We start from the raw sequence: 25,066 nt of genomic DNA on the forward strand, positions 1-25,066 counted from the left end.
TTTCTTACCTTTCAATGTCAAAATCGCTTTTATTATGCATTGGAATTGTAGAGGTGTCACACATAATCTAGGTGACGTCAAAGACATCAACACCTTTTCATTAGTTCCAGTTTGTCCCCAGGAAACAAATCTTGGCCAAAAAATAGTCAAATTTTCAAAGGTTTCACCGTTGTCCTAAAGGACCGCGGATGTTCCAGCCGTTTATCTGGTGGAGTGGCTATAGTCGTGCGGGGTGGCACTCCTACCCGAAATGTCCAATTGAATGCATCTTTCGAGGCCGTAGCTGTCACCATTCTGTCTTACAACAACTCCACAATTTGCTCACTGTATATTCCACCCCACACCCATTTTACTACGAAACAGTTAGAAAATTTAACAGATCAGTTACCGGAACCATTTGTTTCAGTAGGGGATCTTAAAGCTCCTTGTACTTCTTGGGGCACTGTCAAAACTGACCATAGAGGACAGCTGGTTGAAGACTTCAACAAACTGTGTCATGAAGAGGTGCGTCGGTGGGTGAGTCGTTGAGAACCATAGCCCTGAGATGAGTACATTTTGTCACCGCATCAAACTGGCGGCTCATTTATCATTACTTGAACTGGCCAAATTGTGCTCTTGCTGGAATCAAACACAGGTGCCCCATCACTGTTGAAGGTCAATGTGATGTCACTTCATGCCCTGTTTACCTGCTTTCATACACTACGGTACAAACTTCCATCGGTAATGCCAGAAAAAGTGCCTGGCACTAGATGCCGTGATGACAGCTTCGCTATGTTAGTGTGGGGAGGTCGGCGAACTTGTTTTTGAGAGTTCACGCAACTGCTGTTTCAAGTTAAACATCAAAAAGGAACTCCCAGAACTCATTACCTCTTGCAGCTTCTTTTCTGCACCACATGAATCGCAGGTGACGCTGGGCTTGTTTTTGGCATTGCAAGATAGTCAGATGTATTTGTGGAAGGCTCGACAATATAAGTGCACCCTCAACGCTTCTTTCTTGCTCTTCCACAGCTTTCTCAGGGAGTAGGTAGTGCATGGCAAAACGCCGTGTGCCACGCCTCGGGCCGAGTCGGCTGGTGCAGCAGCGCACGCCGTCACGGCGAAACCTTGTCCGCCAAGGTGCAGGTTCTTGACATCATGGATACTGGTGTGCAAATTCTTCGTAAGAAGTGCTTGCAATGGTGATCTTCTCGGTTGTATCAATGCGTACCGTAAGGGTACTGGCGTGGGCTGCCACGCCTTGTCCACTGGTTGCTATGAGACACTGGGAGATTTCGGCGGTTGTCAACTTTGCGAAGTTGATGCCGCCCCGTGCTCGAATCATGATAGTGTAATCATCCCTTGAGAGCGCTGGCGGATGTCGAAGATGAAGCGACTTCTTGGTTGGTGGCGGCTCTGTGGTGGTCCTCCAAGCTTCGACCTTTTGATGTTTCCGTCGGGCGGTGAGCTATTCACCTACCTCAGTGGTCTCGTTGGGGAGGGTGCCGGTTGTTTAGCACGTAATGGTGATTTGGAGATATTAGGGGTAAATACTGAGCCAATCGGGGCCGATTGAGCATTTTCGGAGATAGCTTGGGCGTAACCCTTATGAAAATGGTTGTCCTTTATGTTTGTCGTATGTTTCCTCCATGTTGAAATTAGGCCACTTCTTTTATGTTTCCTTTGTGTGTCCTTCCTTTCTGCATCCTTTATGTTACCATCCTTTGTTTCCTCCATGTGTCCTACCTTTATGCATCCTTTATGTGGCCCCAGTGATTAAGTCCTGTATATTATGTAGACATGTATAAATGAAGAGTTCCCTCTGCCTATTTTATGTTTATGCACTTTTTCTGAGTTACGTTCCTCACTGCAGTGCTGCTGTTGTTCTAGATATGTCTGTCTTACTAATATAAAATCTAATATTTGGATGGAAAGATCAGGTTGTATTAGTGCTTACACTTTTAAAAGAAAGTTTTGACCATACTTTGTAAAGTTTTGTCTGAAATTGCGAGTAGTTCATTGGACTGTCTGCATGTTACTTCAATTTGCCACGTCTGCTGGCAGCAGACCTTTGGAATGTGGTGCTTGGATGAGAGCTCACAGGGCACCTGAAAACAAAGTGAAAGCCAACCTTTTTCACTTATTCAAAACTATTCGTATAAGCAGGAGCAGCTTGGCCTGTATGCACACAGCTAAGAAACTTGCAGCAGTCAAAAATAGCTCATAAAAACATCAGGGCAACACAGAAGCTTTTAACTAATTGTTTGAAACAGAGTGCAGTGTTATCTGCCAGTTCACTCAGGTATGAAACTGCTCACAAATTATTTTAATCATTATTGCAGCAGCTGCTTAGTACACGAACTTTAGGACTAGGCAACTGGCCAATAAACCTTTGTGTGCTACCTCAAGTATTGAGGTTCTCAAAGTTGAGGCCCTCACTATGCCATGAGAAAAACTTGCCAGTATTTACCAGGAAAGCGTGGTGATATCACAGGCCTCCCATTGCGCAACACTACTGTCTATGCCATAAAATGCTGCGGTTAAAAGTTAGTCGCGCACACATTCTAATGCCAAATTGAAAGACGTTACAATATCCTTTGCAATTTTCACATTTTCACAAAGTTTTTGTAGTTCTTACACATTTTTTATTGTCAGTTGCAGGTGTGCATTCTACTGAACCTTTAGCACAACACTTTGGTACCTTCAAAAACAAGAAAGGGGCTGACAGATGGAATAGCGCACTGTGGTATAAAGTTTGTAAACAGGGATAAGGTGCCTCAGAAAGGCTGGCCAACGTTTCGATAGGAGGACCTATCTTCGTCAAAGGCGGCCTCGTCATCCTCGGCGTGTTAGTTTTAAAGGGTTAGTGCAGTGACGTCACGTGCGGGTGTTGACGCTGGCGGCTGGTTTTAAAGAGAGAGACCTACCAGAGGAAACAAGCGCTGTCGTCCGACGTCTGTGAGCTTCCTTCCCAAGACGAGGGGACAAGAGCGTGAGAGTGGGCACGCGGAAAAAAAAAAAAAACAAAAGCAGAAAAAAAGAAAAAAAGGGGGGGAGTGGGGGAAGCCTGGGCGGCACCAAGACACAAAAAAAACCCACAAGAAAACCCACAACCTTCGCATTTCGCGGGTTCGGTTCGCACCTGCGGCAGGTTTTTCATCCACTTTAATTTCCATTAATTTATCGTTTCTTTGTTTCATTTATTAAGCACAAGTAATTTCCCCTATGTTGTCCTTGGTGTCAGTGTCTGTTGGCTTCTTATGATATGACTAATAAAAAATCGGGCCCCTCGGTTAACCCCCTTTCTTCTCGTTTATTATATAACGAGGGTCTCGAATCCGGCAACATTGATGCCTTCAGGTAGCATATGTGGGTTCATTGACTGGTTGCCTTCACCCAAAAAAGATCACGTTCTCGTGACGCCTGCGGAAAAAAGGACGTTCCGCGTCCGCCGCCAAGGTCTGTGAGTGGCGGCGCTGGCTAATACTCCCAGGGTTCTACTAGGACACATAAATACCCAAGAAACTGGATGGGAAAACAGCGCCGCGGTAGCTCAATTGGTAAAGCGTCGCACGCGAAATGCGAAGGTTGTGGGTTCGGTTCCCGCCTGCGCCAGGCTGTTTTTTGATCCACTTTAATTTCCATTAATTTATCGTTTCTTTGTTTCATTTATTAAGCACATGTAATTTCTCCTATGTTGTCCTTGGTGTCAGTGTCTGTTGGCTTCTTATGATAGGAGTTGAAAGAGTGACTTGAGTAGCATAGCAGCAATACGTCGAGTAATTTTGAAATAGATGGACGACGAGGTGTCCGCGACGAGGTGTCCGCGGTGCAATGCATGGGGTGACTGAAAGGCGGCATGGTCTTTCAAGGGGCATTGCCCTTGTCGCTCGACGTAGGTGTCGTTACGGCGGCATCCAGAAATAGCGATACTCTGGGTTCAGGCGCCGAAAACGGCATATTGACTTCGGAATGTGTTGATGAGGGGTTTAAAAAATAGATTAAGAAAAGGAAGGGAAAAGAGAAGGGGAGGGGGCACCGAAACCGGAATAACAAACAGGAGGGTGACGCGCAGTTTCGAAGTAGTTATGTGTTAGAACTAGAGACAAGGAGACTTCAGTAGAGTGTTGTGCACTGTGTTTAGACAGCGTTTGTTTTATCGAAGATAAACCATCAGGGATTGGAATGTTGGTGTTCAGCGCCGTGACGTCTAGTGTTGCGAGAATAGTGTTGTGGGGTAGTGTGCCTTTAGTATTATTGTCCTCCATAATTGTCAGCAGGTGGGGCGTATCTTGTACAAATGACGGAAGTGCGCTTGGCATGTCACCAAGGTAGTGGTTAAGGAATGTGGAGATGCTCTCTGTCGGGGTGTTGTTGTTTGATACTGTCGGACGGCCTGGGATAATAGCAGTGTATAGTTCAGCGGATGGAATTTTATGAATTTTTGGAAGGAGGTAAAAACGCCCGGCAGTTTTGTTGCTTGGTTTAAGAAATTTGTATTCTGACGGTGTTATCAATTCATCAACCAAAAGTGATTTCAGTCTGTTGGTAATTGTCACTGTGTAGGACACTGTCGGATCGTTATCTAGTTTGCGGTAATGTTCTGGGTTGTTTAGTTGTCTGTAAGCCTCGTGCTTGTATTTTTCTACTGGCCAAATAACTATACCTCCACCCTTATCTGCTGCCTTAATAACAATGTCATTCCGGCAACTCAGATTTGAAATGATATGACACTCCGACGCAGTTATGTTTTTAGGTCGCTTAGATGTCTTGGATAGGCTTATAATTTCTTTAGTGACAGTTTTAAGGTATATGTCAAGTTCTATGGCTTGTTCTGGTTCGGGAGTCCAAGTGGATCGGGCTCTAAGCGGTGTCGTCCCGGTGTCTGGTGTGCCTACGAAAAAGTGCCGGCTACGCATTCGTCGGGAGAATTCTGAGAGGTCCTTGTGAAGCTCGAATTCATTTATTGTGTTGTTCGTGGGGCAAAAGTTTAGGCCCTTGCTGAGTACGTCTATTTCTTTTTGACTTTATCTTTTTGAAATGTCTATAACATTGGAGCGATTTATCATTGCGGTATATCATATAACATTGGAGGCACCTTATCCCTGTTTACAAACTTTATTGCTACCTTCAGCATGCCACAGAAGGTGGGAGGCAAACAAGCTGTGTATGTGTACCTACAGCAACCTGAATGGTAGCAGCATCTGCTTCACAAGCATGAAAAGGTGTTATTCGCTTGGCGAGTTGTTTAGGCTTTATCAAAATTGGACACACGATCAATAAACTTCATGTGAAGACATTATTGCAATCTTATGCTCTCTAAACAGAAAAATGACGAGTTAATTGGTTTTTAATCTAAGATGAACTGCATTATACTTCATCTCGTGCTCGTCATAGAACAAAATGTGGGAGACGATCGACGTTTGTATTAAGCAATCACCTTCCATCAATGCTGCATCCCTGAAAACTTTTCAGTTGCGTTGATATCCTGCAACTGCATGCTGCTATTAGATTCAGCGGTGGTGTGTAACAGGCGGGCGTGATGCTGGCACGTAAGGGAGGTGGGCTGGCTTAGTATGTAATCAATGCTTTGCAAACTTCCACTGCCAGCGATTAGCATACTCTAGTATCTGAATTGCAAGTGCAGGTACTGGAAGCTTAGATGTCATTGTTTCTACCTTAATCTGATAACACCACAGCAGTGCAAGCGAAAAGTGTTACCACGCCATACCATCATTGGTGTGCTACATAGGGTCAGCCCACATGCCTTAGCATGCCTGACAATATTATTGTGTATATCTTGTGTTGCTAATAAGCACAATGGCATGATTGCCTAGCCCAGTATGCAGGTTTGTATCCATAAGAATCCGGCCAAAAGCTCAACAAATCAGACAGCAGTCCAAGACGAACTATTATACAGGATGGCAATCAAAGGATCGGATTGTGCAGTGCAGAACATGCCATGAGCTCTCATTTCATGTCTCATCATCATCAGCCTGGTTACGCCCACTGAAGGCCAAAGACCTCTCCCATACTTCTCCAACTACCCTGGTCATATACTAATTGTGGCCATGTCGTCCCTGCAAACTTCTTAATCTCACCCGCCCCCTGCTACGCTTTCCTTCCCTTGGAATCCAGTCCGTAACCCTTAAGGACCATCGGTTATCTTCTCTCCTCGTTACGTGTCCTGCCCATGCCCATTTCTTTTTCTTTATTTCAACTAAGATGTAATTAACTCGCGTTTGTTCCCTCACCCAATCTGCTCTTATCCCTTAACGTTACACCCATCATTCTTCTTTCCATAGCTCGTGTCTCATGTCTAACCCACCACAATCAAAACCAGCACAAGTTGAAACGCAAACTGCCAAGTCACACGTACAACCATCACCAAAAGGAACAACCACTGTGTCCATGCTTTCAGCTAAGTCTGGGACATCTAGTTGGTCTTGAAGCCGCCGCCATTGCAGCAACAGTCAAGAATGCATTGGAATTTAACCAGACATAGTAAGACAGATTGGACCGCTTACTTTAAACCGCTTACTGTCACCGTAAAAATAGTGGTTAAAAAGGAAGATGTTGGGTGCACACACAATTGTGTTCAAAAAGCTAGGGCTTGAACGCCAGAAATTTAGTTATGGATGGATTTTGAGTAATTATACTGCACTGTTATACAACTTTTGTGTGACAGCATTACTTAGGAGGCTTTCTGCCTAAACCATGTCTTTAGGTGGTTAAAACCTTTTCGTACAACCGCCACATTATTCACAGTAGAAAACCTCAATTCAGTGAGAGTGCAACAAATAATTACATTATATCAAAAAGTGGCTGTTTCAAAATTGCACCAAGTGCAGTGTGGCTCGAGCGTGAAGCAAGCCTCCTTGTAACATATCGAAAATCTGAGGTGGTGAGCGTATGGCACCACAAACCACAAATGCATGCATAAGTTCTAGACAGTACTCCGCATTGTTTGCGTGTCACGGGAAGCTTGTGTATTCGGCAGTTGATAAGTAATAAAGAGGAGGTAAAAATATTCTCCACATTTGAGATAAATGACGGCATAGGACAAGCTTTGTCTTATCACCTGAACAAGTGCAGTGTAACAGAGAATTATCTACTTTCAGCTGTGCTGCCATGGTGGGCTTGCAACTAACTCTACTGGGCTGACTTTTATGATTCAGCAGCGTTCTATACCACATTATCACCAACTGAAATTTCTGTGACATATAAAGGAGACCTGCTTCCACCCTGAAGCCCACGAGCTCTTGGAACACATATTGAACTTGCCACATTAAAAGGTTAATGGCTTGTTGTTTGCTTGAAAAATTGCGCACTAATACTGTGACTAGGAATTTGGAAGCTACCTAATAAATCAGGAAATTTTATTGTCTTCATGCTGGTATTCTTTAGATGAACTATGGTGTACAATACATAGTTGTGACCGAGAAAAGAGAAGAATTTAGGTGTGCAGGTATTAGTGCGAGAAGTGACTACGTAATAATCAGGCACGCACCCAGGATTTTATTTCGGGGGGGGGGGGAGGGCAAGCCAACGTAACGTCTATGCAAATGAGGGGGGTTACTTTACCAGTACAAATGCGAATAACGTCCACCATTCGCCATAAAGACGCGTAAACCCACAAAAGAAAAATGAAATAAGGTGTATTTTACAGGTACGCCTGTGGGATACACCTCTCCTTTACTTGGCAAACAAGGAACTATGGCCAATGGACTTGCGCAGGAAAGAAGCGCAGGAAGAACACTGCCAAGGACAAGTAAAGAAGCCAAAGTGTAAAATAAAGATTAGTAGAATACAACTTAAAAAACAGCAGTTGGCAACGAAGGCACACAAATCAAACGGAGTTGTGTTACTTCGCCTGCCAATCACAGAAGCAAACAAAATCGTCGTCATGCGGCCTTTTCAAAAAGGCGTCGTACTTGATACCTCCGGAGCGTCTGCTGTTCTTGAAGAGTCTTTTCGTCGGCAAGCAATGAGGTGTGCAACAGACATGGACAAAGTGTATGTAGTCTGAGCATTTCACTCTTCAAAAGTCTGCGGGGCCATTCATTTCACTGCTGAATCCGTTTTACTCATGAAACTTCACTGCCAACCGAAGTGAAACTTGACAATAAATAGTTGCAAAACAGCAATCATGTTATTTCAGTTCAATAGACAACTAGGCTTTGGCCATTCCACTATAATAGGCGGGGGAAAAGGTATAAAATTACGCGCTAATGATTTTATTTTTGTGGTTACCACCTTATTTGGGTAACAGGAAAAGTTTGAAGTAGGAATTATTTGCAGCCTCCCGGAGGAACAGTGGCTGACAGTGATGACAATGGCTGACAGTGACAGTGATGAAGGCGTGGGCAGGGCTTCACTGCAGACTTAATTTGTATCCGACTATAGTAGCGTTTTTTGAATTAGCTCTGGAAGAATGATAGAGAAATATACTCGTATATTTGCGTAACCATCACAGTTCTTTTGGATCCCTCGTTTATGCTCTACCAACTGAAGTGCCGCAACCGACTTGTATTATTATTTGGGAAGTTACATAACGATGCATGACTGCCAGTCCCGTACAACCACATAGGGCGCAGGACGCTGAGATTCTAGACGTACTACGCGAAAGCTTAGAAGGAGACTTACATAAGCACAGCAGAGAAGTGGCTACGACAGGCGTCTCCACTGATAACTTTAGAGGCGTTATTCAAAACACACGGAATGGTTCTCCACTTCCGGCGGCGTTTTTTCTACTTCCTTTTTAAATAAGATGTTCATCTATAAATATTTTCAGAAAAAAACAATTAAATTTGTTAATTCTCGCTTTTTTTCCTCTTTGGCTGTTGTCTCGGTTCCCGACAATGGATTCCTTAGTATATCGCTTAATTTCTCAACTCCTTGCGATTCTTGTTTCCAGTTGGCAATTTTGCACGCAACGTGCTCTAGAATTACCCAAAAACAAGACGAGGTAACGGATGACATTCATGTTGCTTATGGGTTTAACGGTTATTGCAGGGTTTGATGATGGCCGCTGTTCCGCATTGTTTTATATTCTACCTTATCTAACCCATATTGCGGGTATATGGTTACGAGAATCTGTCAGCAAGAAGGTTGAACTAACAAAGCAACAGCGATGCGTATGACCGTCGAAAAGACTGTGACAACTGAATGCATCTCGAGTTAATCGCATGGGCACCAAATCGGTAAGGAAGCTGGCCTTCACATCCCAGGAAATGCCGATAACTACCGCCATCCGAAAGGAATGAAAAAGGCAACAAAATGTTGACCGTTGAATAGCTGTCAAGTTTCAACATTGATTTGGCGGCGCTTTAGGAATGTGTGTGAGAAGTGGTGGCGTTAGCGGGGAGGGGGAGGGCATGGTGTCTTAATTTCGGGGTGGGGGGCCCGTGCCCCCCTGGGCCCCCTCTTGGTTACGTGCCTGATAATAATTCAGGAAACCAAAGCCTTCTGTTTCTCTCGGGTGGCTCATAGACACCCTCATGCTCCTCAATGATGTTCCTAAAAAAGCAATCTGGCTCGAATAATATACAGTCTGTATAGAGTATATATTGCATAGTAACTCCAGCCCTGTTTATATTTATCTCAGAAGAACCTAATATAGTTACGTTGCATCGACTGAGTGCTCCCCAGATAAATAAAAGGTATTGTGCAAGCGATCTGCTACTAGAAATCCTGGAAGTGGCACACACAGAAAAATGATTGCATATTACACAAGCATATCCTACGACTCACAGTGCAGCGACAGTTTTTTACTCACCTTGTAAAAGCATGCAGGCCAAGTGCATCATTGTGCGATCCAGTATTTAGCAGTGCAGCAGGTTCCTACAGGTTGTAGGCTTGACTCCAGAATCCGCATAACCTTCAACAGTAAGGAAGGTTTAATTTATCGCGATGTGAAGCTTCAAACGTGTGATTTACAGCGTCATGTCGAATTGAAAGAAGGGGACTCGCACATCAATCTGTGCCTGTTTGTACAGATGTCTCATAGTTATATCTCATGAGGTTACTCTCTTATATTGTAAAATTCAGGCGAGAATAAAACCAGCAGCAAACATCAGACTATCTGGGAAATTATCACCGAAACCTAAATAAGTAGTGAATAAAAAAGCGATTACGAACAGTCTAAAACATAGGCCGCGATTTTGTAGCGTTGCCCTTTCCGATGTTACTCCTTTTCCTCAGTGGTCTGACTGACATTCCGCCATCGTTATTGACTAGAACAGCCAGCCGTGGATAGTGGGTTATAAGAGAGGCAAAGATCGAGCGGAAAGCATCGCAACAAAATCGCAGCTCTTATTTACGCAGTGCTACAACCCACATACTTTGACAACAATCGCAGGAGCTGACATCCTGTTCTTCAGATGAAAATATTAGTGAAAACGAGCGTCTTATTGAGATGGCTCGATTAAAAAGAAATTTCGCTGTTGTAATATCGGTCTATATTTGCCGTGCAATATAGAAGACAAATACGCGAGCACGTCCAAGAACAGAAACAATGCACACAGGTTCTCGCGAAGCTTGACTTCTAACTGAACTGTATCAATAAAATATTCTTCACGCAAGCTAATATCTGCTCAGTGTCAAACATCGCAGTAGCCCGCTAACTCGCGATGCCCATGACACATCGACATGCATTACACACGTAACTTGCGGAAATGCATATCCACGGAAGAATTTCTTGCCGGGAAACTGCCGAGGAAACAGTAACTTTCGGCGTTTACGTAAATATTTGCTCATTAAATCCCAGCAATCGACGGTGGTAGCACATCACTGCAGAAAGCAAGTAAGCGGTAAGAAATAATACGTTTCACGGAAACTCACATCGTGAAGTGCTTTGCTAAATGTGCACAGCAACATGGGCAACATACGCTCCGAAAGTGTTCTGCTGTCGTTGCACAAAGCTTACTACATGAACCATAAGCTGCGAGAATGAGCGCAAGCGTCAGACCTGCTTACCTTCAATATGTGGCCAGCAAACGCTCCTTCGTCGCGCAGGCACCACGCGACGACGCTCTTTCCGGCGCGAACACTGTCGAATTGCCGATGAACAGCAGTGCACCAAAGCACAACTTTCAACAAATTCTCCCACGCACCATAATTCGAAGCCACAGTACCAGGTATGTCACGAGCGAACGCGGATAGGCGAGAACAAAGGCAGCTCGGACGCGCGCTGTAGTACACGTAAAACACTGGCGTATCACAGGAAACATAAGGCGAACTAATAGCGTTACACGAGTCCAGAGGTTTCCTGATGGTTAATGCACACGGTACGGATCACAAGTTTGTTTAGGCACTTCCAAAATATGATTCAATTGCCGCGTAACTGCAACGAGCACCCTCACCGCTCACACCAACACAACATGGCCCCGCTCAATATATCATCGAGTAACTTTGTCGGGCATAAACGATGGATGGATGGATAGATATTATGAGCGTCTCCTTTGGAACGGGGCGGTGGGTTGCGCCACCAAGCTCTTGCTACTATACTGCCTAATATCCTACCTAGGTTAAACAATGAAAAAAGAAAACAAACACTATGAACTAACACGCCCAAATTTTCTGATCCCCTATTGTGAACTGTGCTTTTGTACGTCTCCGTCTTTTGTCGTTTCCCTACTTTTCTTCCACCAATCCTCCAATAGCCTCTTACTAATGACTATTGCGGACATGTTTGCTTTACCACTGCTCCCTCTGAACCCAAGGGCTTCAAGGAGGCCAGTGGTGCCTAAATCGACCGCTGGGTAGACTTCTTCACATTCTAATAAAACATGCTCCGTAGTTTCCCTAGCTCTACCACAGCAAGCACACGCTTCTTCTTCCTTCTTATATCTCGCGTTATAGGTGCGTGTTCTAATTCATCCCGATTTCGCTTCGAAAAGTAATGAGCTTCCGTTTGAGTTATCATAAATGGTTTCTTTCCTGATTTCGTTTTTTCCTGTTTAGTTACTCATGGCAGGTTTCTTTTCCATTGCCGCCACCCATGAGATTAATTCAGCCTCTCTGACTTTCCGCTTGACCTTCTTTGTTGCTGTGTTGTCCACCCTACAGGCCGCATACTTGCTGGTAAGCTTCCTAGTTCTTTTCCTCCACTGTGAATCAATGTTTTGCCTGTACAGATACCTGAACACTCTCCCAGCCCATTTACTTTCTTCCATATTCTTCAGCCGTTCTTCATACTCAATTTTACTGCGAGCTTCCCTCACTTCAAAAATAGTCCAGCCCATATCACCCTGCACAGCTTCATTTGTAGTCTTCCTGTGAGCGCCCAATGCAAGGCGACCCACTGACCTTTGGTTCCCGTCGAGTCCTGTTTGTACCCCTGATTTATAGCAAACAACCGCATTTCCAAAAGTAAGTCCTGGAACCATTACACCTTTCCGCATACCTCGGAGGACCTGGTACCTATTGTATCCCCATAGCGCTCTGTGCTTCATTATGGCTGCATTTCTCTTCCCCTTTACTGTTATGTTTTTTTCCTGTGTTTCCATATAACCATTGCCTTGGTTTATCCATATACCAAGGTATTTATATTCTGTTACCCGAGGTATTTCTTGGCCCTGTATCTCCATTGTCTGTTCACTGTTCTCACCTCACACTGCGGCTGCGCCGCACTGCGGTTAACAAGTGAATTTAGCCTCCGAGATCTATATTTGCTAACAGGGCGTGCAAAAGCACGGCCTCCGTGATTTAATTTTGTTACTCAGGGTAGTCGTAGCTGGAAGAAAGGCTGGTATTTAAACACAACTTATTGAGTTTAAAGTGTCTTGGTGCGCTGCCTTGTTTTTTTAAGCATATACAGAGATTTTAGACAGAACTATGCGCGAACTTCTGCCGGCGGACACGAGCCAATCGGCGCGCAGCATGTGCAGCTCCGTCTGCTTGGGATGGCGGACGGTGTGTGGGCAGCCGCGATAGCTGCGAGACCCACCGATCAGAAATTCGGAATCACCCTACATATACACGCCTCTTATGGCGCCCAGTGTCATGTTTTTGAGAACGTGAGGCCTTATCGTTAATAGGTGGAACCATATTTCCTCGTGGCGTAAGGAATAAAGGTGACAAAACGTGGCGACGGCTGGCTTTCAGCGGCAGCGGAACTTCGTCCAAAGTGAAACAGGTGTATTGCTTGGACGCTCGCGTAATCAAACGAATACGGCCATACTCCGCACACAACTTTCATACTCAGCCAACTCACAATTATAATTTATTCGGTTGTACGCCCAAGCAGGCATTTACGGGTTCCGCGCTGCCCTACTTCTACCCTTGCTAATATCAACACAGCAATGACTCGTACTTGTGGTCAGCGCCAAAGCGACACGGACAAAAGGAAGAAACACAACACGGCGCTGTTTCTTCGGAGTGTTTGTTCCATGTTTCTGCGTTGCTTGTGCGCTGTTGGTAAAAGTACGATGAATCGTAACCAACTAGCCCACGTTGCTATCTCGCTACAGCAATCACACGCAGTTTTGAAAGAAAGGCACTTGTAGCATCGACCGCCGGTTCTGCGTTGGTTAGTGACCGAACTTTTGTGTATAATCTGTCTGACTAGTAGAGAAAAGGTGTCACGACAAGGCCGAGGGCTGAAAAAAAAAATAGCGTAGAAAAAGCTACATGTCAAAAAGTGCTTCGAAGACCACGGTTTTGTGGTGGAGCATCCAGTGGCAGCGTCCCCCACTGTTCGAGTTTTTTTTTTAGTTCAGAGTATTAGGAACGTTATAGATATCCAATTTCACTGCATTCTTTCGAATTAAGCGTTTTGAAAGCGGCAGCTCCAGCTCAGCTTTGGAGGTGGCAGCGCTTCCATTTCGCGCGGACGGCTGCAAAGCAAGTTGTATATTCATATACGCTCACAGCAAAGCGGCGGATTGGCCGCGGAGGCGTCCACCTCTTTTTCGGTTCATTTAGCGCAAGCCATCGAACACTGCGCGTTGTGCCACCGCGTCTCCAGCCGCCGCGCTATTGTTCTTTGTCGTGAGAGACAATTCGCTGCATGAGGCTTTGATGTACGTATGACTTTTGATGGCGCGTGGTGATCAATGCGGTCAAGATAGATAGGGAGGGGGAGGCAGGCGTCCCCCCCCCGGTTTTTTTACTTTGATACGCTAGTAGTTAATACATCTTTCAGGTAGGTGATGTATCTGTAGGATGTGTAAAAAGATAGTCACTGGGCGCACTCTGTTACCTGGATGTGCACTCGAGGGAGTATACAGCCAGGTAACATAGAGTGCACACACAGGTAACATCCTGCTGGTAACGCAGTCCAAAATCAAGAAAGGGGCTGACAGATGGAATAGCACACTGTGGTATAAAGTTTGTAAACAGGGATAAGGTGCCTCAGAAAGGCAGCCTTTCTGAGGCACCTTATCCCTGTTTACAAACTTTTTACGGCTGGTAACACAGGTAACATAGTGCTCATATTATATATATATATATATATATATATATATATATATATATATATATATATATATATATTCACAGTGATGTAGACGCGCGTATGAAGCGGTTTATTGACGTTTCAGCCGAGGTCCGGCCTTCATCAGAATACATTGCATGGTGTCAGTACAGTTAATATACATGTGCCTATCAACCAAATGAAGATACATTTACATGGAAACATTTACATGGTACTAGTAACCTGTTGCGATGTGACCATGTAGGGGCATACTTTACATCGCGGTTTTCGACAAGGATGGCATCCGATGGCATCAGGGCAGTCAGTCTTAGATGATGATGCTAGTATGTCTCGAATATTTCTAGCTTTACGGTATACTGCTTTAGGCGGATCAGAGAATATGTTTTTGACGCGTTCACTTTGCATTAGAATATTGTGGTATTTCTTTAATACATGCGAAACACTTAAGACTGACGCAGTGTGGGTTAGGACAAGATTTGTCTGGGGTGAGGGAGTCGGTTTGTTCTTAATGCAAAGAAGCGTCCTTCGGTCATGCACGTCTGCGCGTTTTATTGCATCGTCAATTAAGTGTGGTGGGTAATTTTGTTTGGCTAAAGCGTTTTTTAGGGTACTGCAATTCTCTTGAAACTGATTGCTCAGAACAAATTCTTTTAAAACGTAAGGCTTGGCTATAAGGAATGCTATTCTTGCAATGTTTAACGTGACTGCTATCAAAGTGCAAATATTGATATCTATCTGTCGGCTTTTTGTATAGGGCAGTAGATAGTTTATCATTTAGCACTGAAACGCTGCCGTCAAGGAAGTTAATAGTAGATGCAGAATACGTGTGAGAAAATGATATGGATGGACGGGCATTGTTAAAGTCAGATATGAAAGAAAGCAGTTCCTGTTCCCCATGAGGCCAAATCAGAAAAACATCGTCAATGTAACGTTTGTAATAAAAAGGTTTTAACGTCCTGGTTAGCAAAAATTCATCTTCTAGCTGACCCATAAGTATATTGGCGTAGTTCGGGCCAATTTGCGTACCCATAGACGTCCCACTAACTTGCACATAGTGCTGTCCTTCAAATTCGAAGTTATTTAGTTCTAAAATAAGGGCTAGCAAAGTTGCCAATGTGTCGCTATCGATGAGTTTCTCGGGTGATACACATTCGTAGCAATTGACGACTGCCATGATGCCATCAGAATGTGGAATGTTAGTATACAAAGATGCTACATCAAGTGTGACCAAAAGAGAACCTTGAGGAATAATGAGATCGATTATATCCGACAGGAAGTGGGTAGTGTCTCTTACGTAAGAAGCAAACATAGCTGGGATATGACTAATCAGGGAATCTACGTAGCTGGACAAATTATCTGTGACTGTACCTACACCAGAAATGATGGGACGACCTGGGTTGTTTATCTTATGTATTTTAGGTAAAAGGTAAAAACGACCAGCAACAGGACTTAGTGGAATTAGAGAATGAACCGCATTGTCAGGCACCTTTTTCTTCTTGACGAGATCTAGCACTGTGCTTTTGATCAGAGATTTATATTGCTCAGTGGGGTCATGATCAAGGCGTTTATAAAACGTCGCGTCTTCCAGCTGTCTGTGGGCCTCTGCGGCGTAATCGGACTTTTTCATTGTGACAAGGGCACCACCTTTGTCAGCAGGCTTAATGACGATGTCTTTGCGAGAGGACAGGGTATCTGGTGCTTTCATTTCGCTGGCGGACAAATTACGGCGGAAGGGTGCTTGTTTTTGATACAGTTATAGAACGTCTCGTTGTACTGCTTTGATATACATGTCCAAAAACCTATCGCGCTGTGTAGGAGGGACCCAGAGCTTGTCAGAGGGTAACGCGTGTTTCGAATCGCTTGCATTGGAGCGGTCATGGAAGTATTCGCGCAAGCGTAACTTACGGGCGAAATTAGCCAAGTCTTTCAATAGTTGAAATTCATTATGTCCACCTGTTGCAGGACAAAAATTAAGACCACGACGTAGAACACTGCACTCCTCAGCTGTTAGCTGAATGTCCGAAATATTAACAATATTATTCTGCTCCTGATGGGCAAACCTACTAACAGAGGATGACGAAGAAGTGCCGGAGTGTACTTCTAGAGGTTTGGTTTGAAGAGGGGCAGAGTTGAATACCTTGTCCTGGCTTCCAGAAGAGCACACAACACCGTCAAGGGACAGTTTCTTGGCTTTCATTGCGTAGATTTCATTCCGTTTTTTGGTTGCGAATGCCTCCAATGCGGCGGATCGGCTATAGGACAAGTTTAAGCTCGCAGCAATTTGACTTTCTTGGTTCATGAATTTCTTACTGGGAGAACGATAGTGATCTAACACGACACGGGTGAGTTGTAGAGAAGCATTTGTTAGTATGTTATCCCATCTAGCTATATTGCACTCAGACATGTCCGACAGAGCTGGTTTTACAACAATACGGCTGCGGCTGTTGCACCCTTTGGTGCAACAGCCGCAGCTAGGTAGGTATTTTGCGTATCTACATGTAGAGCAGTGCGGATTCTTTTTTCTGTAACCTTCCTTAGCCTTCGAAATTCATTTGAACAGAGGTAAGAAATATTGTTACCCGGAGACACAGCCTTTAGTCAATTCGCCGGTGCATCATCCACGGTTTTCGTGTGGGCTCTGCGAAACTCGTAGCGGGGACCTTTCGGGGAGGAACCTGTAGCGTCCTGTGCTGAAGGCGACTGTTCAGCTGACGGAGCTATCGCTGCGGCGTTCTTTGGGCGATTCTTTGAAGCAGCCTTCTTGCGATGGACCTGTGTCTTTCGATTGTGGGATGATGACTCCTTTTGAGAGGGACTACCATTCGTTGTCTGTGCTATCAATAACGCCGGGTCAGAAGATGGGCCTTCAACGCTCGGTTCCTTAGTGCAGTGCTGAGGCGGATTGCTGGGAGCACTGTCTAACCAAGAATGGTACATAGCACTGGACGGCTTGTAACAGATGTGCCGAATGTGACAGGCCATGAGTGAGACGCCTTCGAAGTTCGGGTGTAAACCATCAGCTTCGAGCACGCGGTGCGGGGGCAGCCATTCGAACCCATGGTCCAGGAAAAATACTAGTCGAGAGCGACTGCAGAATTTTTTCAACAGGGTGTTGAAATAACACGCTTCTTGGTCAAAGCAGCGAACAAATGTGGCGCTGAGGCACCCTCGTCGGCGGTTCCTGGTCTTTGGTAGTATGAGAGTGGCATAGATTCTGGTGACTTCAGGACGTTCCTTGGCGATGTGATTGATGACTTCACAGTAACTTTGGAAAGCTTTTCGGGCTGATACTCGAGCTAGGTCGATGGTGCCTACATGAAGGACGATTGTTGTAGTGTTCTGGGGGACGAAATCCAATAGTGCTGGTACGTCACTGATTGATGCACCGCACTGCGACACAAACGCTGGCGTTTCGTTCACCGTAGGATCGAAGTGCTGGTAAATATGCTTCGTCTGGGAGTCACCTACAACGGTCACTGACGGAGCTCTCTTTGGGTACTTCCAGTAGACGTGCTTCAACGCGGTCTTCTACGGAACCATTGTTCCAATATACCCGAAAAAAAAGCAGTTCTCGGTCCGGGTAAATATTCAGTGAAGTAGACGCCCGCATGAAGTGGTTTATTACTAGGTTATTAGTAATAAACCGCTTTCATGGCAGGCTCCTATTTCATGGCATGCTCAATTTTCCGCACAATATAGCCACAATTAGTGCCGGTGGGCATGTCTACTGTCAGCAGGGCAAGCAGTGCCTTTTCCCTGAATCTGCCAGTGACTAACACACAGAACAGATAAATCTAACTGTACTATTTACAAAAGATGCTCACTGCGCACATTCTGATACCTACACTCTAACAACAGTTTACACCCTTTGCAGTGCCCCTTCTGCCACACAACGATAATCGTCATCTCCCTTGATGAGTTTCCTTTCGTTAACGCTGCGAGCCCGGTACTTTCCAGTAACGAAGGGCAGCGCGTTATCAGCATGATAGCATTGCCTACATACTTCGTGATCTCATTGTAGGTGGAAGGAGAGTATGTTCCCGGGGACTACCGCCGCGCCGTGGCGCGGGGCAGAGCGGAGCTAAGATCTCGGGCTGCGTCATGAGCGGACTCATTGAGATTCAGAGGGGCTCCCTCAATGATACCGACGTGAGCAGGAAACCAACATAAGTAGTACGAGGTGAGATATCTCGCAGGTCTACATAATTTTAAAGGCAACCTTAGCCACCCAGCCCTTCTCAAAGGCCCTAACGGCCGACTTTGAATCGCTACATACAAAAGGTCTGCGCCTGTCAACTAGGGCGAGCGCAATAGCCGCTTGCTCCGCAACCTCTGGCCAATCAGTCCGAACGGTAGCAGCGTTAACGACACTGCCCTTATTGTCCAGGACAACTACGGTAAATACCTTCCTCACCTCGTTAAAAGAAGCATCGATGAAGCCAACCTTCCGATTCTCATCACGACTGAGTCTCAGCAGGCAAGCCCCCCTGGCCTTTCTTCAACCCACATTTCGTTCCGGATGCATGTTCGTGGGAACAGGCTTGACGTGATACCGCTTACGGACCTTCAAGAAAATACCGACGTGAAGCTGCGAAATCTTCTGAGGAACACGTAACTCTTTCAGAATCTCCGAACCCGCGCTAGTCGTAAAGACGCACCATCTATGTCCTCTCCTGAGCCTCAGCTATCTCACCCAAGGTATTATGAATTCGCAGCTGGAGAAGTCGGTCGGTGCTGGTGCACATTGGCACTCCCAACGCTTTCTTGGTGATCTTCCTAATCTGCGTGTCAAGTTTCTTCTTCTTTGATGGTTTCCACTTGTGCATGGACACCACATAAGTGACACAATACAAATGCGTGCCTAAGCCTAATCAGACTATCCTCCTTCAACCCAGTCTGCCTGCTGGCCACCCTCTTCAGGCGTACCGCATTTTCTGTCTTGGCAATGATCTTCGGGATCATCAGTGTGTTGGCGCCGTTCGACTCAATCAGCATCCCCAAAACCCTGATCTTATCTACCCTAGGTATGAGATCGCCATATCTTGTGCGAAGCTGAATGCTCAGCTTGTCCATGGGGATCCATCCCCTTGGCTTCGGTCCCCTTCTAGTGGGATGTACAGCAACAGCTCCGACTTGGAGGGGGAGCACCTTAACCCCGTCGGGTCCAAATAAGTCTCGATTACATCTACTGCCTCCTGCAGAACACTTTCGATATAGCCCTCACTACCCCCGGGACACCATATGGTCACGTCATCTGCATACGTGGTATGCTTAATCCCCTCAATCTCCAAGAGCTTTCTGTGCTACGAGCCCAGAGCACAGAAATAATTTCTTCACTTCACGTCAAGCCATGCCAAGACTGTAAAAAAGGCAATAGCGAGTGCAGCGTTTAGTTCAGCACTAAAGAAATCATGACAGCATCAAACTGAACACCAAGTGTTCAGCGGCAGTTATGTAGGCTGAAAAATGCAGGGTACCCCGCGTCAATGCTATGCAGTATAGCTGAAGGCATCATAGAGAAGATTAAAAGAAAATAAGAAAGCAAAAGCGGACCTGAAATAGCAGATGCCAAAAATAATTCTGCGAAAATTCTATATGTGCATGGACTGACCCACAATCTCATCAAGATTGGTAAAAGACACGGCGTCCGAGTAGTGTGCTCAGCAGCAAACAAGGGAAGAAGTATGTGCTGACGAGTGAACCAGGAAAAAAAGGAACCACAATGTTAGATCACGCACCAAAGCAGATCCTGCGATTCCGTCAAGGATTAGTGTACACCACCCCCCTGTCCTGTGGAAAACAATACATAAGGCAAACAGGTAGATGCCTTAATTATTGAACAAGAGAGCACACATCATCAATTTCGGCTACCCTTGGCAGCAATATGGCCTCGCACTGCAAACGTTGCCAAATGAACAAGGGACAAGATAGCTAAGTAAGCACATGCACCCCCAAATTTCATGAAGTGCAAGTCCTGAAAAGGAACAATAGGCTAACTCGGGAGATTCTTGAGGCATTTGAGATAAGTGAAACAGGAGCGCAATGTGTAAGCACACCGTCAGTCGTCTTGACAAGGAAGTCACCTTTTTGAGACAGCCTCAGGCAGATAAGAGATATGGCGATGAAATAAATAAGAGTGGGAATTTCAATAAAGAAATCAGTTGACAGTGCAGCTGCGTCCTCGTCTAGTCGCTCATTCTGTGTCCGTGTTCCTTAAGTTCTGCTGCTAAATATCCTCGAATCATATACTGACCATACCAGTTGTTTTTCCGTCTTCATACTTTGTTACGTGCATACGGCTTTTTATCAAAAAATGCAAATTAGTCAGGAATAAAAAGGAAGTACTTACTTTTCACACATTATATGCTCATCATGCCGTGCCACTGGTGCTGGCACAGTGTGTACTCAGACACTAACAAGAAACAAGCAGCTGAATTTCTTGCACATGCAAGGCGCTCACATCCCTCTGTATAAAAATGTATACTTTTCTTAATCTAGATATACGCCTCAGGATTTCTGCTGCTCACACCAATGTCCACATGACAAAAATGAAGTGCCCAAAATTTGCGTTCATGAGAACAGTGCACACGCGCGTCCACATTTCACGACAGCGCGCATGTACTCATGTGACTTTTATTCTGTACCTTATATTACACTCACCGATTATAAACACCTTCATAGCACAGGAATAACTTCTGAAAAACACACAAGATACGTGAACGAGGCAGAAAGGGCTGGAACCAAAACTCGCCCGCAACGCTTATGCACGGTTCACTTCAGAACATATGCATATAGCATGAAACAAACACTTATACGCCTAGCACCACTGCGACACATTGCACGTACACATCACAGTACACTTGGCCTTCGTAAAAATTAAGAACCATAGCGCTCGAACGTTCTGTACGTATTCGAGGTCACAATGCGCATCGCAGCCCGGAAAATAGCTCACACAAAGCAAGACACAAACAGCACATTACGAATGACTACGATGAGACGACACTGAAGCTCATCGCTACACATCGTGTCATCACTTCTGAAACACAAACCAGCACTGCACAAACCTGCAATCTTCGTATCGATGAAGCGCGCACACACAATACCTACAAACACCATATGCTGAGGTGGGCGATCGCAATCTTTTCATTTTGGTGCGTACCGAACTAGTGTCATGCTTACAATGCAGGTCTATGCGATGGCCTTCGCGTTTTTAATGCGCATGCAAAAAACGGCCTAAAACACGAAATCGGCGGCTCCATTCCTTCCGACGCTCGCGTAAACACAACACACATCCGTCTGTTTCCTTTGGCGATCGCACGTACTGAAGAGGTCAGGAAGATTACAGCGGCTTGCTGCGTTCGACAAAAAGCTTTGCAGCTGCTGAATAGCTCTTTCAATGGTCGCAATAAACCCACACAAAAAACGAACTGCCGCTGCAGCCTAGGGGCCTAGGCCTCACGCTCCGCTTCGCTTCGAACAAGCGCCATGTTTGTGCGGTCGCCGCACGGCTGCAAAAGTTTACGACCGCCTCTCGTGACGTCATGTCGGCCATTACTGGCGGACCGCTCGCTTGCGGTAAAGTGAACTAGAACACCATACTTGCGGTGCGGCGTGCGGCCATGGGCGGTTTTAGCGTAAACCGGCCCTAAGGGGGAGCGCGGAGGAGCGAGTGAGTCGAGTCCGGCCGTGGCCGCACGGGGCGCCGGAGCATGGCGGTCGCGGCACTAGTTATTTCTAGTTCATTGTTGTTATAACGTTCATGCGACGATGCTTTTACGGCAGGTTGCAATTTTTCGTTTAATATTACCGTTCAAAATTCTTGTTTCAAGTGTATGCGGAGAAACTGCAGCTTTTTTTACATGTAGCAAGCTTGAGCCTAAATTCTGTATAGTTGTCACTGAATTTCGGCACGTTATTGCCAGTTGGCTAAAACGTGAGGCGGACGAATATAGTAGTGTTCTTCACACAATTGATTGTACGTGTTCAAAAATAAATAGAATATCAGGTGCATAAATCTACAAACGAAACAAATATGAGAAAAGAATTATTACAAACACAATTTCTGGGAGACCCACAGCAGAAATGCTCTTAAGGGAAAACACGAGAAACAGTTACAGCCCTGTCTGGACCGAGAAAGGCAGAAAGCGCGATATGCTTATTATTATGAAAGGGACGCTCAAAGTAGCTCGTCGACACCGCTCATTTCACTCTCACCGCTCTCGCTCATAGGCACGAGTCCGAACCTGAAGAGATCACAAGTCTCTCCATTGTGCTCTCTACCTGACCGTCACGCTCCCAGAATTCTTTTTCCACACGTTGCACATGAGCACAGTCACGCTTCCAGTTGTCAGCACTTACCAGCGCAATACCTTCATGAACCAGTTTTTCTATGCCAGCTAATGTAAATGTACACTGTAAAAAAAATTCCCTCATTTTACAGCACATGTGTTGTAAATTGTGTGACCCAACGTTTTTCTGTAAATAAAGAACGGTCATTTCCGTAGAACGGACAGCTATAAAATAGAGACCGTAATACAAAATACGAGTGCTTTCGTGTATAGAAAACGGAAGACTGTATGCTGAATCTGTACTATAACCGTTAAAGTACAGGTGCTTCTCGTATTCAGAAAACGGAACACACTGTATGCTGAATCTGTAATATAACCGTTAAAATACAGGTGCTTCCCGTATTCAGAAAACGAAAGACTGTATGCTGAATCTGTACGAAATCCGTTAAAGTACAGGTGCTTCCCGTACTTGGTCTTACAGAGCGTGTTCATTGTTCGGAGAATTTACCATCGGGGACAAAATTGCCCAGGATGCGCGAGCGTCAACCGAATTTTATTGGTGCACTATCTGCTGGGATGAGCCGCGCTAACATCTGCGTTCGGAATGTGCATACGTGGCCCACTGTTTCTAGCGGTCAAGAAACGCAGAGATGCAATTTGTTCGATGCTTGCACTTCCAGGGCACTTTATCCACGATAGTACATATCTTTTAATGCAAATGTCACGAAGGCAGCTCATATCCGAAGCAGCAGGTCACGATTGAGAAAATGGTCTTGCCAACGCAATGACAGTTGATTAGATAAAACACTTTGCACTTTGTGTTATGAATGCATTGCGTAGTAATAAAAAAGGTGCAAACTTTCAGTCCTCAAGTACTTTAGGTCACAGAAGCAACTTTATTTTCTTCAGTCACTCGTCTTGCACTTTTTGCTGGTGAAAGTTGTTTGTGACCCCAAGCGCCTTCCAGGTATAAACTTGCTGCTGTTAGGAGAACCAATTAGTATTCATGAATTTCCATCCTAAACAAAGCGGCAAAAAAGGATTATTAGAGAACACAACAAAGCAGTAACTTTTGTGTGAGGAAAACATGTACGATGTACGTAGACCAACATAGTGGGAACAAGGGATGTTGCTGTAGCCGGCATTTCAACAAAGGTGCTTGTCATCAGGGTAGCAAATGTTTTCCTTGGCAGCGTTTTTTGTGCATAGCTCACTGGCCCCTACCCTCATTCGTGGAGAAGCTGGTGTATAAAGTAGGTCAAGAGAAACATAAGTGTTAAAGGCAGGAAGGGTGTGCCTAGCAGTGGTGATCGTGATAGATCGGGTAGGGGGACTGCTGTCAGTTCATGCAGAGTAGGGTTGACCAGAACAGAAAACGATGTACAGATCTAAGCAATCATTATTCCAGTAGACTTAGTCTTCCCAGAAGTCAAAATAAGAATTAAGATAAACTGTTTGTACATTTGGAAAAAAGCTACGAAGAATTAAGGAAAATAAATTTTGCATCAGGATGCATCCTGTTAAGATCAGTGTAAATTGTAAATAAATACCGCGCCTATCAGCGGAGCCGGCGTGGCGTGTACCTGCTGGCGTTCAAAACGCGCGGGCCCAAAAGCGAAACCAGAAGGTGTTAATCCCACCCGCTTGGTGCGCGACAGTCAATTCAGTCGCTGGGCTTTCGGGAGTGTCCGCTTTTGTTGAAGCTCTTCCTCTATGAGGTGACGATGCCGGTGCGGCTACTTTCTGCGCATGGAGTTACTGTATATGCTACCAAAGCTACCTTTGGTAGCATATACAGTAACTCTAGCTGCGCAGGACACGTCGCGCCATCTGTAGCAGCCCACACCAACTGGGCCAAGCACATAACATCACTCACATTCCACCCCCGTCCGGATGACCAAGTCCCTTGGTGTAACTGGGCGTCCACAGTCACTCAAGCACGAAGTCTCGCAAGTGACGGGGAAGGTGGCGCACACGCTGTTGGCGCTGAGGCTGTGCGTGGTCGATGGCAGTTTCATCATGAGGGGCTGTAGTGGAGGATGTCTCCACTTCAAGGCTGGACGAAAGGTGCGCCACGGGAGATGACGGAAGCACATACAATCAAATTTGGGAAACATGCACAGGTCTTGGCTGGTTGAGCAGCGAGCTGTCATTCCTGACACACGCAAAGCCTTGAATATGGATGCAGTCAACTGCTCAGTGAGACGGTAGAGCCTTCTGAAGCGCGGTGCCATTTTCTCGTGGGGTGCTGGCGCTTGACCCATACTAGGTCACCTAATGTGAAGCTGTGAGAGCGATGGGTACTATCATAGTGGCGTTTGCGGGAGGCTTGAGCTGCTTCTGAATTGGCAGATGCCTGTGAATG

At 45.4% G+C, this 25,066-nt stretch overlaps 1 protein-coding gene across 2 annotated transcripts in view; it reads left to right on the forward strand.

The window, feature by feature from the left end:
• Nucleotides 1-7,798, forward strand: part of LOC142587437 (uncharacterized) — a 249,503-nt gene extending 241,705 nt beyond the window's left edge. For both annotated transcript variants that reach the window (XR_012829530.1, XM_075698451.1), the window contains one exon: nucleotides 7,646-7,798. The gene's annotated coding sequence lies outside the window, so the exon portion shown is untranslated. The remainder of the gene's footprint in view (nucleotides 1-7,645) is intronic.
• The last annotated feature ends 17,268 nt before the right edge of the window (nucleotides 7,799-25,066 follow it).

The sequence above is a fragment of the Dermacentor variabilis genome, chromosome 7, assembly GCF_050947875.1.
Source record: "Dermacentor variabilis isolate Ectoservices chromosome 7, ASM5094787v1, whole genome shotgun sequence".
Classification (NCBI taxonomy): Eukaryota; Metazoa; Arthropoda; class Arachnida; order Ixodida; family Ixodidae; genus Dermacentor; species Dermacentor variabilis.